This window comes from Suncus etruscus, chromosome 6 (assembly GCF_024139225.1).
Source record: "Suncus etruscus isolate mSunEtr1 chromosome 6, mSunEtr1.pri.cur, whole genome shotgun sequence".
Taxonomy (NCBI): Eukaryota; Metazoa; Chordata; class Mammalia; order Eulipotyphla; family Soricidae; genus Suncus; species Suncus etruscus.
The window spans coordinates 37449455-37467293 of NC_064853.1; the positions used below are offsets into that span (position 1 = coordinate 37449455).

The window sequence follows — 17839 nt, forward strand, 5'->3', positions numbered from 1 at the left end:
GAGCACCACTAGTGTGGTCCAAAAGACCAAAATAGTCTTTTTTTTTTATAAGCTTTATATGCCACTAACAGCTCATCTAGCTTAACCTTACATTCAGTGATTTATCATCAGCCCACGGCAAAAATAAGGAAACTCCAAATATTAAAAATAAAAATTCCATATGATCCAGTTATTCCAAGTCTAGGTACTTACCCAAGAAACATTAAAAAAAAAAAACTCTAATTTGATTAAATAATATATGCACATGTTCATAGAGAACTAATAATAGCCTATGGATATAGAATATGTAGGCTATAACAACAGATTACTACTCAACTATAAAATAAGCCTCCTGCCATTCGCAACAATATGAATGGATGTTATGCTTAGTGAATTACATCAGGTGAAACAAACACACACTGTGTGATTCTATTCATATGTGGTATGTTTTAAAAAATCAAATAAGAGGAGGCCGAAGAGATAGCATGGAGGTAAGGCATTTGCCTTTCATGCAGAAGGTCATTGGTTCGAATCCCGGCATCCCATATGGTCTCCCGAGCCTGCCAGTGTGATCCAAAAACAAACAAACAAAAAAAATCAAATAAGAAAATGACTTAAAGAAAACTAAAATTTTTAGACCATAAAACCACAATTACAGTAAATTTTTAGACTGTAAGACCAAATTCTCCTCTGTTTACCAAAGAGAAGTACTGTTTCAGGTTAGGAGTTAACTACATCTGAAAGAACTTTATTTTTATTCGAGGAGAGAAAATTAGTAGAGGAAAGGGACAAAGGGAAGAATGTAGAAGCTGGGAGATAATCTAGGGATAAAAGCAGGGCTGAGTCAACATCACATCCTTGGGTCCTAGCACTGAATCCCCCAGTTCACTGATCAAGTGTCACCAGTAGTTGTCCCAAATCCTTTAAGCATAAGTCCAATCAAGCCTCCTCCTACCCCCATCCAAAAAAACCCCTGAGATTCCCACATGCAAAACACGTACTCCAGTCCTTCTGATTATCTTTCTAAAAGGAATTAAACTTTTAGTGGTGAACACATTTAGCATACATGCCTATATAATGTAAGTCAAGGTTACTTCAATAAAAAATCTCATCATGGGCCCGGAGAGATAGCACAGAGGTGTTTGCCTTGCAAGCAGCCGATCTAGGACCAAAGGTGGTTGGTTCGAATCCCGGTGTCCCATATGGTCCCCTGCACCTGCCAGGAGCTATTTCTGAGCACTGCCTGGTGTGACCCAAAAACCAAAAAAAAAAAAAAAAATCTCATCAATGAAAAATAGATAGAATTTGCCAAAAATTACTCAATAGGTTCTTTTTTTTTTTTTTAATTTAACTAAATGGTTTTTGGTTGGTTTGTTTTTGGGCCACACCCGATGATGCTTAGGGGTTACTCCTGGCTATGCACTCAGAAATCACTCTTGGCTTAGGGAACCGTATAAGATGCCAGGGAATTGAATCACGGTCCATCTTACTTAGGCAGTGGTTCTCAAGTAGTGGGGCTCGCCCTCTCGGAAGGGGGGGGGCACGACGCTCAGTAAAGAGGGGTGCATTTGACCTCGGCAAACACTATCATAACAAGCTAAGCCCCATGTTTATGTCTCTGTGTATCTCTGGAGCTGAGTTGCTGTGTCCTGCTTCAAACCCCACTTCGAATAGCTATGCATTGCAAAACATGATCATTGTAGCCATTAATCCAGACAACAACTCATTAAAAAATCAGCTCAAATTACTTTATGTATTTTTGTTTTGCAGGTTAAAGTTTTTTTTAATAAAGATACTATTTACAGTCTCGTGGGGGGGGGCGCAAAAAGTGTTTTCTTCTTCCTAGGGGTCATGAGAGAAAATAATTGAGAAGCAGTGGTTTTAGGTTAGCATATGCAAGGCAAAAGTCCTACCGCTGTGCCACCACTTGGGCCCTAACTAAATTTATTTTTATAGCACCAAAAATTGAGCAAATGTATAACTTAGCTCAAGTTCTAAGCTAAATGCTTAGACCTGTTGCAGATACTTTTGAAATTAATTTTGTGAATAAATCTATTAAATATCTTTGAGAGACAATAGGTCTGACCCAAGGATCTGAAGTAGGATCATCTGATTCCAAATCTCACACTTAATTACTTTGCTTTATGTCTTTTCAGAATGCATAAATCTATTTTGTGTGTGCACTTCTATCTGCTGACCCAGCCTAAGAACATGATTTTTATTTTATCTTATTTGTTGTTGTTGTTTTTTTAGGGGGAGGGACCACACTTGAAGATGCTCAGGGTTGCAGTGCTTGAGGGAACATACGGTATGCCAAGGATCAAACCCAGATCAGCAGCAAGTGCACTACCCATGTACCCACTCCAGGCCCAAGACCATTGTTTTTAATATCTTGCAACAAGAGGGTCATCATTTGACCTCCTTCTTTTTGTTCTTCTTGTTCTGAGAACACACACTGCAGTGCTCAGGGACCTCTCCTGGAAGGGTTCCAGGAACCGGTTACACGTGGTGCTGGGATCAAACCCAGGTCAACATAGGAAAGGCAAATGCCTTTTCTCTCCAGTCCTGGCATCCCTTCCTAAATGTTTACATCTGATTTCCATTTAACCCACTAAAATTTGTGTTAAGCCACTTTCATATGTGAGATCATATGCTAAATATCATTGCTCCTGTGGAACATAGTACACTTAATTGGCATGCTATACTTTAAAATACTGGTATTGGGACCAGAGTAATAGTACAGCATGCATGTGGGTGTTTGCATGCAGGTGGCCAACCTAAGTTTGATCCCCAGCATCCCATATAATCCTCCAACATGCCAATTTTCATTTCTGGAGCATCACCAGGAGTGCCCCCCAAATAAATTAATTAAAAATATGTTAGAAAAAGGTGACTGTACATCAAGGTTGCGGGCACCTGAGCCCCTCCTCTGCTACTTCAGACAACCAGTTTAAACCTGGCTGACAAAACATGTAATAAAAACCTATAGTTCTACCCCTAGCTTGAAGCCCCAGCAGCCCACCTGGGAGAGGTGTGGCCCCAGCATACTGGTATCTAATAAACTCCCTTGTTTTTGCATTACTTCCATCTCCCAGGTCTGTGCGTCGGATCTTGACTTTGGAGCTAACAACACAGTCTGCCAAGACCTCCAGGAGTAAACCTAAGCATTTTCATGTATGGTACAAAACTGAACAACAACAAAGAAAAATAAACCCGGAAATTGAGTGCCGGAGCGATGGCGCAAATGGTAAGGCATCTGAGCTAACCTAGGACAGACCTATTGCGGTTCGATCCTCGGTGTCCCATATGGTCCCCCAAGCCACGAGTGATTTCTGAGTGCATAGCCAGAAGTAACCCTTTAGCGTCACCGAGTGTGGTCCAAAACCAAAAGCCAAAAAAAAACAAAAAAACAAACAAACAAACAAACAACAAAAAAAAAAAACCAAAACACAGAAATATAGCTACCAATTCACTCAGTTCTGATTAAAGTTCACTGAATTCAGTCCTTCGTTTCGGTCTACCAACATTATTTTACAATAAATATTTTGTCATGGAATTTAACTGTAATTCTTAGCAGTTTCCTTTTAATATTATTTAAGTCTGTTGCTTTTTTTTTTTAAAGCATTATCAGTTACTGTTTAAGAAGTAGACACCACACCCACACCTGCAGTGGGTGGCTGTGCAGAACTGTTAGAATGTTCTCGTCAAACAGAACAAGTAGGGCTGGAGGAATCCTACAATAGCTTAGAGCACCTGCGCGCACATCATGGTCTTGAATTCAAATCCCCAGTGTACCATATTCATAGTGTGATTCTAGCAGCCCTGTCCCAGCACCACAGAAAAGGACAAAACTCTCATGACTAAAAATGCAAAGACCCAAGACTAAAAGTACTCACCATAATTAAAGATTTGAATATTAAAAAAAAAAAGATTTGAACATTTTGAATAGCACCACTGCTAAGTATACAAGCACTATAATCAGATGTGAGTCCTGGAGAACATCAAAAGTAAAAATATGTGAGTGCCACAGTCAAGCAGATGTGTAACCCCTAAGTAATAGTGCAGTGTGTTTGGGGGAAAGGTGATCTAGAGTGATAGTAGAGAAGGTTAAGGTGCAGCCCTAACATGTAGGTAGTTTGATCTTGAGCATTACATGTTCACTGAGCAGCAGTGAGTGTAGCCCTGTAGCCCACCACCACCACTGAATGTGATGAAAGTAGCCATAGCACCACTGAGGAAGGAGCAATGGAGGGAGGGAAAGGGGAAGCAGATGAGAGGGAGAGGGGGATAGAAGGGGAGAAAGGGGGGAGGAGGAAGGAGAGAGAAGAGAGAGATTCTACAACAACCCAGTATTTCAAGGCTCACAAAGCTACAAAAGAATAATCCCCCACAAGATGTGGAGTGGTGGACATAAAGCAAAGAATTATCTGGTGAAAGCCTAAGACCCAATAAAGACAGCTATTATCAAAGGAAATACCCAGGAATCCCTTGGCAGCATCTAGTACACAATCTACAGAAATAAGCTAATATCTACAGAGCCAATGTCATCCTGTGTGGCTTATGATGGTGAAGAGAAAATAAACTCAACCTACCAAAAGCTCCTGAGTGCATCCCCATATCAACTGTGACAGCTGACTTTTCACAGAGGACAAAAAAAAAAAAGAGAGAGAGAAAAACTTCAAAATGTATATACTACCATCACCCACAAATAGACAACATATAATATCAACTATGGGGAGTTTTAATGCCTAAAGCCAAGATTCGAACTACTGTCCTCTGCATGCAAGGCAAGCGCCCAACCTCCATGCTCTCTCTCCAGCCCCTAACTAGAATAATTTTAATGGGATCACTTTATACATTGTTGGGTGAAATTTTCTTTGAAAAAGCTGGAGATAGGGCCGGAGAGATAGCATGGAGGTAAGGCGTTTGCCTTTCATGCAGGAGGTCATCGGTTCGAATCCCGGCGCCCCATATGGTCCCCTGTGCCTGCCAGGAGCAATTTCTGAGCCTGGAGCCAGGAATAACCCCTGAGCACTGCCAGGTGTGACCCAAAAACCAAAAAAAAAAAAAAAAAAAAAAGAAAAAGCTGGAGATATAGTGAACCTATATATAACCTTCTCCCAAAAGCCATTCTGTTATTTTTCTCCCCAACTCTGGAGAAGCTTGTGCTTTCTCTTGAATATGTATTGCTTTCTCTCCTTTCACCTTTCCTAAGTAAATTTCATTCAGCAAATCTCACACACAGACACACACACAGACACACAGACACACACACAGACACACACAGACACACAGACACACACACACAGCACAGAGCACAGCTGACCCCAGTCTGATCCTCACACAGCAGATGTGCACCACCAGTCATCCCTGAGCAAAGATCCCTAAGCACCACTAAGTGGTCCCAAAGCAACAAATGTAGAGTGGGATGTAATGGTAACTAGAGAAATTGGTGACAGGAAATGAACAGTGAAGGGGTGAGCGTTGGAACATTGTATGATCAAACCTCAACGATGAGCAACTTTTTGTTTTTCGTTTTTTGGTTTTTGTTTTTTTTTTTTTTTTTGCGGTTTTTGGGTCACACCCGGCAGTGCTCAGGGGTTACTCCTGGCAGGCACGGGGGACCATATGGGATGCCAGGATTCGAACCGATGAGCTTCTGCATGAAAGGCAAATGCCTTACCTCCATGCTTTCTCTCCGGCCCCGATGAGCAACTTTTTAACTCTATTTCATGGTGACTTAATTTTAAAAATGTTTTCTTCAGGGGCCAGAGCTGTAGCACAATGATAAGGCATTTGCCTTGCACGCGGCCAACACAGGACGGACCCCGGTTCAAATCCCGGCATCCCAAATGGTCCCCAAGCCTTCCAGGAGTGATTTCTGAGAACACAGACTGGAGTAACCTCTGAGAGCCGGGTGTGACCCCAAACCCTCCCCCAAAAAAAATGTTTTCTTCAACATCAGTGTTTCTTTTTAATAGGAGCTATACCTGTAGTGCTAGGGAACTCAGTCACTTCGGCAGAACACAAATGATTCAGTGCTTTAGTACCACTAGGGCCACACCTGCTGGCACCAGAGATTATGTGGTACCAGGGCTATTTCTTGGTCTGACACATACTAAGCACTTTGGCTATTTCCCAGTTCTAGCAGTATTGTATAGCTGCATAGTCTCGCATCTGTGCCTTAACTTACTCACAAATGTCTTTCTGGACATTATGATTTCTACCTTTGCTTTATTACACATACCACTGACAATATCATTCTCACTATTTTTTCCATGTATCTGTGACAATTTTTGTGGAAGAGTTCACACTCAGTGATGCTCGGAGGCTACACACAGCTCTGCATACAGTAATCACCCAGTGCTCAGGGAATCATATAGGATTCCAGGAGTCGAACCTGGGCCACCTGCATGCAGTAATCACCCAGTGCTCTGGGAATCATATAGGATTCCAGGAATCGAACCTGGGCCACCTGCATGCAAGACAAGTGCCCTGCTCACTGTACTATCTCTCCAGCCTTCCCCAAATTTTCTTTTTTTTTTCTTTTCTTTTTTTGGTTTTTGGGTCACACCCAGCAGCATTCAGGGGCTACTCCCAGTTCTATGCTCAGAAATCACCCCCGGCAGGCTCGGGGAACATATGGGATGCCGGGATTCGAACCATTGTCCTTCTGTATGCAAGACAAATAAATGCCCTATCTCTGTATTATCTCTCCGCCCCACCATATTTTCTTTTTAAATTTAAACATTGTAATTTACAGTATTAACAAGAGGATTTCATACATATGATGTTCCATCACATCCTTGACCAAAGTAATCACTGCCCTCCACCATTATCCCCTCTACCACACCTCGATGTCCCTTGGGCCCCCCAGCCCCGCCATAGAAAGTTCAGTTCTATAGGCAATTCTCATTTTCTGTTGCCTTGGGCCATTTACTGTTCCTTCACTAAGTTTCTTTATATCCCACACATGAGCACATTCTGTATGTTTTTTTCTCCTGACTCATTTCACTCTTCAGTTCTATCCACATACATCAAACCACATCTCATGTTCTTTTTTAATAACCAAGTAGTATTCTGCCATGTATGAATGCCCTAGTTTCTTTATCTGGTCATCTGTTCTTGAACACTTGCACTGTTCCAGTCCTTGACTATTGTGAATGGTGCAGCAATAAACAAAGAAGAGCAAATGTCTTCACAGAATATATTTTTGGTCTTGCTGTATATGCCAAGATTTGGAATTGCTGAGTTGTATGGGAGTTCAAAAAAAAATTTTTTTTTGGTTTTTGGGTCACACCCAGCATGGCTCAGGGGTTACTCCATGCTCAGAAATCACCTCTGGCAGGCACAGGGGACCATATGGGATACCGGGATTCAAACCACTGCCCTTCTGCATGAAAGGCAAATGCCTGGGCCGGCGAGATAGCAAGGAGGTAAGGCGTTTGCCTTCCATGCAGAAGGATAGTGGTTCGAATCCCGGTATCCCATATGGTCCCCCATGCCTGCCAGGGGCGATTTCTGAGCATAGAGCCAGGAGTAACCCCTGAGCATGCCGGGTGTGGCCCAAAAACTAAAAAGATAAAATACCAAACACATATATATAAATTAAAAATATTGTTAGGGGGCAGAGAACAGCGGTAAGGTGTTTGCCTTGCATGCGGCCAACACAGAACAGACCCCAGTTCGAATCCAGGCCCCCTACCCATATGGTCCCCTGAGCCTGCCAGGAGTGACTTCTGAGGGCAGAGCCAGCAGTAACCCTTGAGCACAGCCAGTGTGACCCAATATATATAGTTAGGTATAAACAATGAGTGAAACAAAAATCTTTCATACTGAAACTATAAAATTTTACTAAAGAAGAAACACAAATGGAAAACCATGATATAGACATTTGTATCAATTAGGAGACATTGATGAAATGTCTGTACTACACCAAGCCATCTATGGAATCAAAATACAATCCTTATCAAAATTTCGATCACCCTAATTTTGCAGAAGTAGAAAAATACAAACCAAAATTGATAAAGGGGTGGGAGTGATAACACAATGGGTAAGGCACTTGCCTTGCATGTAGCTGACCAGGATTCAATCCTGGCATTCCATATGGTCTCCCAAGCCCACCAGGTATGATTCTAGAGTAACCCCAGAGCACTACCAGGAGTGACCCCAAAACAAACAAAAACATTTGATAAAACATCTCAAGAACCCTAAATTACAAACAAAATTTGTGGTCCCCAAAAAAAGCAAAAATAAAAACTCATCCTTCCTCACACAATATATAAAATTCCAAATGAATCAGATTTAAACATGAAATGCAAAGCAATAAAATATCCAAAAGATAATGAGAAAAGTTTTGTGGTCTTAGATTTAGGGTGATTTCTTAAAATAACAATAAAACAATAAAATAATAACAATAAAACACATGGGTCCAGAGAGGTGGCGCTAGAGGTAAGACATCTGCCTTGCAAGCGCTAGCCTAGGACAGACTGTGGTTTGATCCCTGTGTCCCATATGGTCACACACACACACACACACACACACACACACACACACACACACACACACACACACACACACACACACACACACACACACACACACACAAAGCCAGGAGCAATTTCTGCCAGCGCTAGCCTAGGACGGAAGGTCTGATCCACTGGCATCCCATAGAGTCCCCCAAGCCAGGAGCAACTTCTGAGTGCATAGCCAGGAGTAACCCCTGAGCGTCACAGGGTGTGCCCCCCCCCAAAAAAAAAACACTAAAATCTTGGGACAAGAGAAGATAGCACAGCGGTAGGGCGTTTGCCTTGCAAGTGGCCCACTCAGGTTAGACATAGGTTCGAATCCCAGCATCTCATATGGTCCCCCGAGCCAGCCAGGAGCGATTTCTGAACATGGAACCAGGAAAAATCCCTGAACCCTGCAGGATGTGACCCTAAAACCAAAAAAAAAAAAAAAAAAAAAAAAAGGAGGAGAGGAGAGGAGAGTACTGAAATTCAAAGTAAACTTCACAAATAATCCTGACACTATGAAACTGGTAGTAATAACACTGAAAGAGTACACCTTGTTTCATGTTACTTCCACCTCTATAATCAAAAAGTTACAATTTGATCCCTGTCTTTTTGTTTGTTTTTTGTTTTTTTTTTTGGACCACACCCAGCGGTGCTCAGGGGTTACTCCTAGCTGTCCGCTCAGAAATAGCTCCTGGCAGGCACAGGGGACTATATGGGACACCGGGATTCGAACCAACCACCTTTGGTCCTGGATCGGCTGCTTGAAAGGCAAACGCTGCTGTGCTATCTCTCTGGGCCCTGATCCCTGTCTTTTATGCATATACATGAAACAAAGTTTCCTAGTTCTTGTAAAAATCTATTGGGCTCAACAGTTTTCTGGCTTCAGAAGATCCAATGTTTTTTTTTGGTTTTTTTTTTTTTTGCTTCTTCTTTTTTTTTTGCATTTCCAAAATTAGAAATATCCTATGAAAACTCTCATATAGTGCAAGAGAAATCCATGGCATTACTGTCCTTTCATTTTAATCATATACTTGCTTCCAATTTTTAATCTGACAAATCAATATCAATGAAGTGGATATTTTAAGAGTACCATGAAAATATATTTTATTTCTTTTTTTTGTTTGTTTTTGTTTTTGTTTTTGGGCCACACCCTGTGACGCTCAGGGGTTACTCCTGGCTATGCGCTCAGAAGTTGCTCCTGGCTTCTTGGGGGACCATATGGGATGCCGGGGGATCGAACCGCGGTCCGTCCTAGGCTAGCGCAGGCAAGGCAGGCACCTTACCTCCAGCGCCACCGCCCGGCCCCAAAAAATTCTTTTTGTTTTTTTTTGGCCACACCCAGAAGTGCTCAGGGTTTACTTTTTTTTTTTTTTTTTTTGGTTTTTGGGCCACACCCGGCGGTGCTCAGGGTTTACTCCTGGCTGTCTGCTCAGAAATAGCTCCTGGCAGGCACGGGGGACCATATGGGACACCGGGATTCGAACCAAACACCTTTGGTCCTGGATTGGCTGCTTGCAAGGCAAACACCCGCTGTGCTATCTCTCCGGGCCCCCATATTTTATTTCTTTATAAAAATAGTACCCCCCAAAAAAGAAAAATGTTGCTTATTCACAACCATTTATATTGTTGTTTACTCAAAATCATTTAATAGTTATGAAATTATTATATAATGCAATAATGTAGAATTGGCAATTGTTTTACTTATAGTTCTATTACCTAAGAACAAACCAATTGGGCCGGAGAGATAGCACGGAGGTAATGCATTTGCCTTGCATGCAGAAGGTTGGTGGTTCAAATCCCGGCATCCCATATGGTCCCCTGAGCCTGCCAAGAGCAATTTCTGAGCATAGAGCCAGGAGTAACCCCTGAGTGCTGCAGGGGTATGACCCAAAAACCAAAGAAAAAAAGAAGAATCATAATTCTAGGAGAATCAAACTTTAAAGATCATCTCATTTAAGCAGTAATTTGAAACTCAGCTGGCAAACAGATTTGGCCCACGTTCACATACCCATCTAATAAAAATATTAGCTACTGAGAAGTACTAAGATCTTTACAGTTACTCAGCTGTGAATAGACATCCCAGAATCTGGCAGCATTCCTCTATAAAAGATTAATGTTTGTGGGAAAAGAGTATACTTACAAGTTTCTCAGTCATACTCAAACACTAAATTGTATCATAATATCCCAACAGTTCGGTATGTTCTGCTTTTTGAGTTTCAAAGCAGCATGGATGTTAAGATCAAAGTCCATACTAAATAGAAATCAATTTTAATGAGTTTTAAACTAACATTTTAAAACATAGCAAATACAAAAAAAATAGTCTCAGAGGAAAAAATTCTAAAACAGAAAATAAACAAATGAAGGTAAAATGCAAATTAGTCTACTTATGTAATGATTTTTTACTATCACAGTGGCAAATACTGAAAAAAAATTAGTAACACCAGGGTTTATTGCCACATTCAGCCACCATGCATGTAGGGCGGGGATTACGGCAGGTTTTTAGCAAGAATATAGTGAAAGATAGCATACAGGTAAGGTACTTGCCCTACATACACACGGCCAACCCCAGTTGATCTCCCATCACTAAATATGGTCCCCAGAGTACCACCAGGCTGGGCCCAACTATTCCCCTACCCTCCAAAGAATACAGTGAAATAAAAATGTCCATGCTAACAGTGGGAATAGTGTAGGATATCCCTATTTAACATTTTGTGTACCAATATCCACCAATATTTAAAGTAAACACTCGGGCCAAAGAAATAACACAGTGGGTAGGATGCTTGCCTAGCAGACTGCTGATATGGGTTCGATGCCTGGCATCCCATATGGTTCCCTCCTCATTCAAGAGTAATTCCTGCAAACAACAATTGCCCCTCTCACCCATTATTACTGTATTTTTTTTTTTTTTTGGTTTTTGGGCCACACCCGTTGACGCTCAGGGGTTACTCCTGGCTATGCGCTCAAAAGTTGCTCCTGGCTTGGGGGACCATATGGGACACCGGGGGATCGAACCGTCGAACCGCGGTCCGTCCAAGGCTAGCGCAGGCAAGGCAGGCACCTTACCTCTTGCGCCACCGCCTGGCCCCTATTACTGTATTTTTTAACCCTTTTTCTTTTTATTTAAAAAAAAAAGAAATTGGGCTGGAGAGATAGCATGGATGTAAGGCGTTTGCCTTTCATGCAGAAGGTCATCAGTTCGAATCCCGGCGCCCCAAATGGTCCCCTGTGCCTGCCAGGAGCAATTTCTGAGCATGGAGCCAGGAATAACCCCTGAGCACTGCCGGGTGTGACCCAAAACCACAAGAAAAAATTGCCTTATACTCGGATAAATAACGAGAGTATTATGTTGAGTGAAATGAGTAAGAGAAAAAGGGAAAGAATAATCTCACTCATTTGTTGGATAAAAAAAATAACATAGTGCTCACTTCGGCAGCACATATACTAAAATTGGAACAATACAGAGAAGATTAGCATGGCCCCTGTGCAAGGATGACACACAAATTCGTGAAGCGTTCCATATTAAAAAAAAAAAATAACGTAGTATGCTAAAAAATATCAGAAACAATAGAGTCGAAGGCCAGGAAGATCAATGGTAGGAATGCAGTTATATAGCACATTGCACAAATAGTGCACAATATAGCACACATATAGTACACAAACAGCTGAGGAATGCAATAAGGGCAGAAAAGAAACAACTAAATAGTTCCAATGATATTTGGAAATAACTCTAGACAAGAATTGGGTGGTGAAAGAAGATAAAGTGATAAGCATGATACTTCCTCAGTAACAATATTGCAAACCAGTGTCTCAAAGGAGAGGACAAAAGAAGTTAAAAAAAAAAAAAAAAAGAGGGCCCGGAGAGATAGCACAACTGCGTTTGCTTTGCAAGCAGCCGATCCAGGACCAAAGGTGGTTGGTTTGAATCCCGGTGTCCCATATGGTCCCCCCAAGCCAGGGGCAATTTCTGAAGCGCTTAGCCAGAAGTAACCCCTGAGCATCAAACGGGTGTGACCCAAAAAGAAAGAAAGAAAGAAAGAAAGAAAGAAAGAAAGAAAGAAAGAAAGAAAGAAATTATTGAGTTGGAGAAATACAAAGTGTAGGGCGTTTGCCTTGCATGCGCTAACCTAGGATGGACCGTGGTTCAATCCCCAGCATCCCATATGGTCCCCTGAGCCAGGAGGAATTTCTGAGCACATAGCCAGGAGAAACCCCTAAGTGTCACCAGTTGTGGCCCAAAAAAACAAAAACAAACAAAATGTCTCCAGCACATGCAGAAATCCTAAATTTAAGTTCTGGCACAATATGGTCTGACATCACTATTGCCCTTCCACAAGTACAAAGGCCAGAAAACTCAGTAAGTAAAGCACCTCCTTACAAGCAGGAGGCATGAGTTTGAGTCACAGTGCTACAAGGGATTTCAATCCTGGCAGCTCAGCTTTCTGTGATTTCCCAGTCACACCACATTCAGATATATATGAGCCTAACAATAAAAGACAGTGACCCTGGGCTGGGGTGATAGCACAGCGGTAGGCATTTGCTGTGCATGTTGCCAACCCAGAACAGACCCAGGTTCAATTCCTGGCATTCCATAAGATTCCCCCAAGCCTGCTGCCAGGAGCGATTTCTGAGCGCAGAGCCAGAAGTAACCTGTGTGCCGCCGGGTGTGGGCCAAAACCAACCAAACAAACATACATACATGCATACATTCATACATACATAAAGACAGTGACCCCAGTGAGCCCCACTACTAAAAAGATACACCAGCACTGCCACAAGGAAAGCACCCTGATGGGCACTATGGTCACACTTTGCACCATCATCTTAACTAAAGTGTGTGGTTCCTCACAAGCACTGTGGCTTAGTACAAAGGCACCAAAACCTTAAGGGGAGACCTCCAAACCCCAGAGTACTGCAAATACCACGTCAAGCTCATGTGCAACCTGATCACTGCAACAGCATAAAGAGAAGGAAGGGAAGGGGGAAATATGTTATACAATCAGATGCATACATATATGTATAGATGTGCGTATAAATTTAGTTCCCCTAAAGATGCCTCGTATTTTTAAATGTACACGCACATACATATATACATTTGTGAGAAAAAAATTAAATAAGACCATGAAGAAATATATCTCTATTTGGGAGCTAGAGCAATAGTATAATATTGCAATATAGTGCTAATATAGTAGCAATATAGTGTTATGGTGCTGCTTGCCTTGCACATGTTTGATCCCGAACATCACATAATGTCACATAATGTCACTCTGTGCTCCCCAAGGTCCCCACCGCACCACCACCAAATATATACAGCAATTTTATACAAATATAATAAAAATACACTTTTCGAACTAGGCCAAACCCTCTATCATATCAGTAATATTTAAGTGTCCATAATAATAGGGCCTTATTGTGCTTACGCTATGACACTCCGGCTTATCACCTTGGGAGTAAAATCACTATACACTGCCTGTCAGCACAATAAAGATAGAAGAACCCCCACCTCCAAAGAACAATAAAGACACGAAAAGAAACAGATTGGTAGTCCCCCCCAAAAATCACTTTAATTTTTTGATACAGTGTTTACACTAGTTTTATGTCAACTCTCTAAATTCCAGGAATCTATTTTTTCAGCCATCTTGCTCAAACCCTTTCTATGCCCAGGTTTTTCAGTACTGTATCAAACATAAACAAATCTGGCTAAGCAAATCTTGAGGGCAGTCTTATAAGCAATTATGGGGAACATAAAATGCTTTAGAAAACATTAAAATAAAGGGACAGGGATGTGGCTCAAATGCTAGGAAATGCTCTGTATGCATGAGACCAAGTTCAATTTCTTAGCACCATAAGGCCTTTGGGCACTGTTGGATAGGGCCCCTAGTTAAAAAGTAAACAGTAATAATTTGAAAATCATTTTTAAGAAAAAGAAAACTAGTTTCTATTTAGATCTCTCTCAAGATGCATAGAAAGAAAAGCAAGAGTATTAAAAATCCTTTTAAGGGGCCGGGCGGTGGCGCTGAAGGTAAGGTGCTGCCTTGCCTGCGCTAGCCTTGGACGGACCGTGGTTCAATCCCCCGGTGTCCCATATGGTCCCCCAAGCCAGGAGCAACTTCTGAGCACATAGCCAGGAGTAACCCCTGAGCGTTACTGGGTGTGGCCCAAACCCCCCCAAAAAAATCCTTTTAAGATAAAAAGGGGGGCCGGAGAGATAGCATGGAGGTAAGGCATTTGCCTTGCAGGCAGAAGGTTTGTGGTTCGAATCCCTGCATCCCATATGGTCCCCAGAGCCTGCCAGGGGCAATTTCTGAGCATAGAGTCAGGAGGAACCCCTGAGCACTGCCAGATGTGACCCAAAAACCAAAACCAAAAACAAAAACAAAAAAGATAAACAGGGAAGCAAAGCTCAAGAGTCTTAGTTCCTTAAAAAAAAACACCTTCGAGTGCTGCCTGTGTGTGTCTGTCTACTATCTTGTTGCGTGAACCTCTTGGGAGTGGGCCGAAAAGAGGCTCCAGAAAACTCGCTCTCCCAGAGGCCAATTCTAGGGCGGAACGCCAAGGAACTGCTCCATAACGTGAAAACCGGCTATGCTTTGCAGGTCCCCTGTTTGTGCCGTCAGGCTGGGAAAATCCACGAAACTACTCCTGCCCAGTGGGGCCCGACTGTGAAAAATTGTGAGTGCTGCCTGTGTGTGTCTGTCTACTATTCTGTTGCATGAACCTCTTGGGAGTAAGCGGCCGTGCGCTCTTTCTAAGAAAAGAACACCATCGCAACAAGAAGAAAAGATCACATTAAGAATTCTGCTGGATCACTGAAGCCCAGCATTTCTTTCCAGACTGTCTTCTCTGCTGCATGCTTGGGCCTAAGGTTTGATCCTGTGTGAGGCTTCATCCACGGAGGACTCCCCTACCTTGGAGGCAAGTCAACCCATTCAGAAAGGGTGGAACCAGAGGAGTGTGCTGCCTGCATCATTTAGCCAATGAATACCACCACAACAGTAGAAAAACCCACAATACAAGTGTGACAATGGGGAAACAACGCAGGCCAGCATCAGACATAGAGAATGAAGGGGACAATTCTGATGACCAGATAATGACCAACCAATTAATCAACCTCTCAGATAAGGACTTTAGCAATATGGAAGATGCTCAACGAACTCAAAGAAACCATGGATCGAGTTGAACAGAACACTAATAAGAACCAAGAAAATATGAAGACAGAAATCACAAAACTCCAAACTGAAATAACATGCCAACTAACAGGCCTGAAAAACTCAGTAAACGAAGTGAATGACAAAATGGATAAGCTCTGGGACAGGGTATCAGAAGCTGAGAATAGACTTGGTGCTGTGGAAGATGAGATACATAACAATTCCATACAGCAGGAGAGATTGGAAAAAAAAACTTAAAGCAAATGAACAGACAATGGAAAAATTAGTCAAAGAATGGGAACAGATGAAAATAGAAGTCTATGATAAGATCAACAGAAACAACTTAAGAATCATTGGAGTCCCAGAAACCCAGGAAGAAAATTTCCAGGACGAATCAACGGTCAAAAACATCATTAAAGGGCCTGGATAGATAGCACAGCAGAGTTTGCCTTGCAAGCAGCCGATCCAGGACCAAAGGTGGTTGGTTCAAATCCTGGTGTCCCATATGGTCCCCCGTGCCTGCCAGGAGCTATTTCTGAGCAGACAGCCAGGAGTAACCCCTGAGCACCGCCGGTGTGACCCAAAAACCAAAAAAAAAAAAAAAAAAAGAACATCATTAAAGAGAAACTTCCAGAGCTAAAGAATATATGTGATCAAATCCTGCATGCTTGAAGAGTACCAACCAAAAGAGACCCCAGAAAAACTACCCCAAGACACATCCTAGTCACAATGACGAATCCCACAGATAGAGACAGAATTCTGAAAACAGCAAGATCAAAAGGGGAAATTACGTTCAAGCAAGCATCCTTGAGATTTTTTTTTTTGTTTTTGGGCCACACCCGGAGATGCTCAGGGGTTACTCCTGGCTGTCTGCTCAGAAATAGCTCCTGGCAGACACGGGGGACCATATGGGACACCGGGATTCGAACCAACCACCTTTGGTCCTGGATCAGCTGCTTGCAAGGCAAACACCGCTGTGCTATCTCTCCGGGCCCGCATCCTTGAGATTTACAGCAGACCTGTCACCAGAAACACTCAATGCCAGAAAACAGTGGTGGGATACTGTGACAAGACTGAATGAAATGAATGCTTCACCCAGAATACTGTACCCAGCAAAACTCACTTTCCGGTTTGACGGAAGAATCCATGGTTTCACAGACAAAAAAACAGCTCAGAAACTTTACAGACACAAAACCAGTCTTAAGAGAAAAACTGAAAGACCTAATTTAAGACAAGACTAACCAAAAGACACACCAAATTTCAATATAAAGATGGCATTAAATCCCAGGACAATTCTTTCTCTCAACATCAATGGACTAAATGCACCAGTTAAGAGACACAGAGTGGGGGCCGGGCAGTGGCGCTCGAGGTAAGGTGCCTGCCTTACCTGCGCTAGCCTAGGAGACGGACCGCGGTTCGATCCCCCGGCGTCCCATATGTTCCCCCAAGCCAGGAGCGACTTCTGAGCGCATAGCCAGGAGTAACCCCTGAGCGTCACCGGGTGTGGCCCAAAAACCAAAAAAAAAAAAAAAAAAAAGAGACACAGAGTGGCTAAATGGATCAAAAAACTCAATCCAACCTTCTGCTGCCTACAAGAAACGCAACTAAATAGTCAGAACAAACATAGACTCAAAATAAAAGGCTGGAGAAAAATTATCCAAGCAAACAACACCCATAAAAAAGCTGGAGTGACCATACTAATATCAGATAATGCAAACTTTATACTCAGGAAGGTTGTAAGGGACAAAGATGGACATTTTATATTAATCAAGGGGTATGCAGAGCAGGAAGAAATAACTCTCCTAAACATATATGCACCGAATGAGGGGCCAGCAAAATATTTAATACAACTGTTGACAAATCTGAAAAATAATATCAATAACAACACAATAATTGTGGGGGACCTCAACATGGCTTTGTCAACACTGGATAGGTCAACCAGACTGAAACCCAACAAGAATATAATACACCTGAGTAGAGAAATGGCCTATATATATATAGGACACTCCATCCCCAGAAACCTAGATACACATCCTTCTCCAATGTACATGGGACATTCTCCAGGATAGACTACATGCTGCCACATAAAACATACCTCCATAATATCAAGCGGATAGAAATTTTGCAGACTACCTTCGCTGACCACAAGGCTCTGAAATTATTTGTGAATTCCAAAGGGACTCAGAAGAAAAACTAACA

The 17839-nt window shown here is 42.3% G+C and overlaps 1 protein-coding gene and 1 non-coding gene across 2 annotated transcripts in view; one reads left to right on the forward strand and one right to left on the reverse strand.

Annotated features, from left to right (window-relative positions):
• Window positions 1–17839, reverse strand: part of RLF (RLF zinc finger) — an 84264-nt gene that overhangs the window by 53187 nt on the left and 13238 nt on the right. The gene's annotated exons all lie outside the window — the stretch shown is intronic.
• On the forward strand, window positions 11913–12019 carry LOC126012975 (U6 spliceosomal RNA). The gene has a single exon (XR_007497315.1). It is a non-coding gene; the product is annotated as a U6 spliceosomal RNA (small nuclear RNA).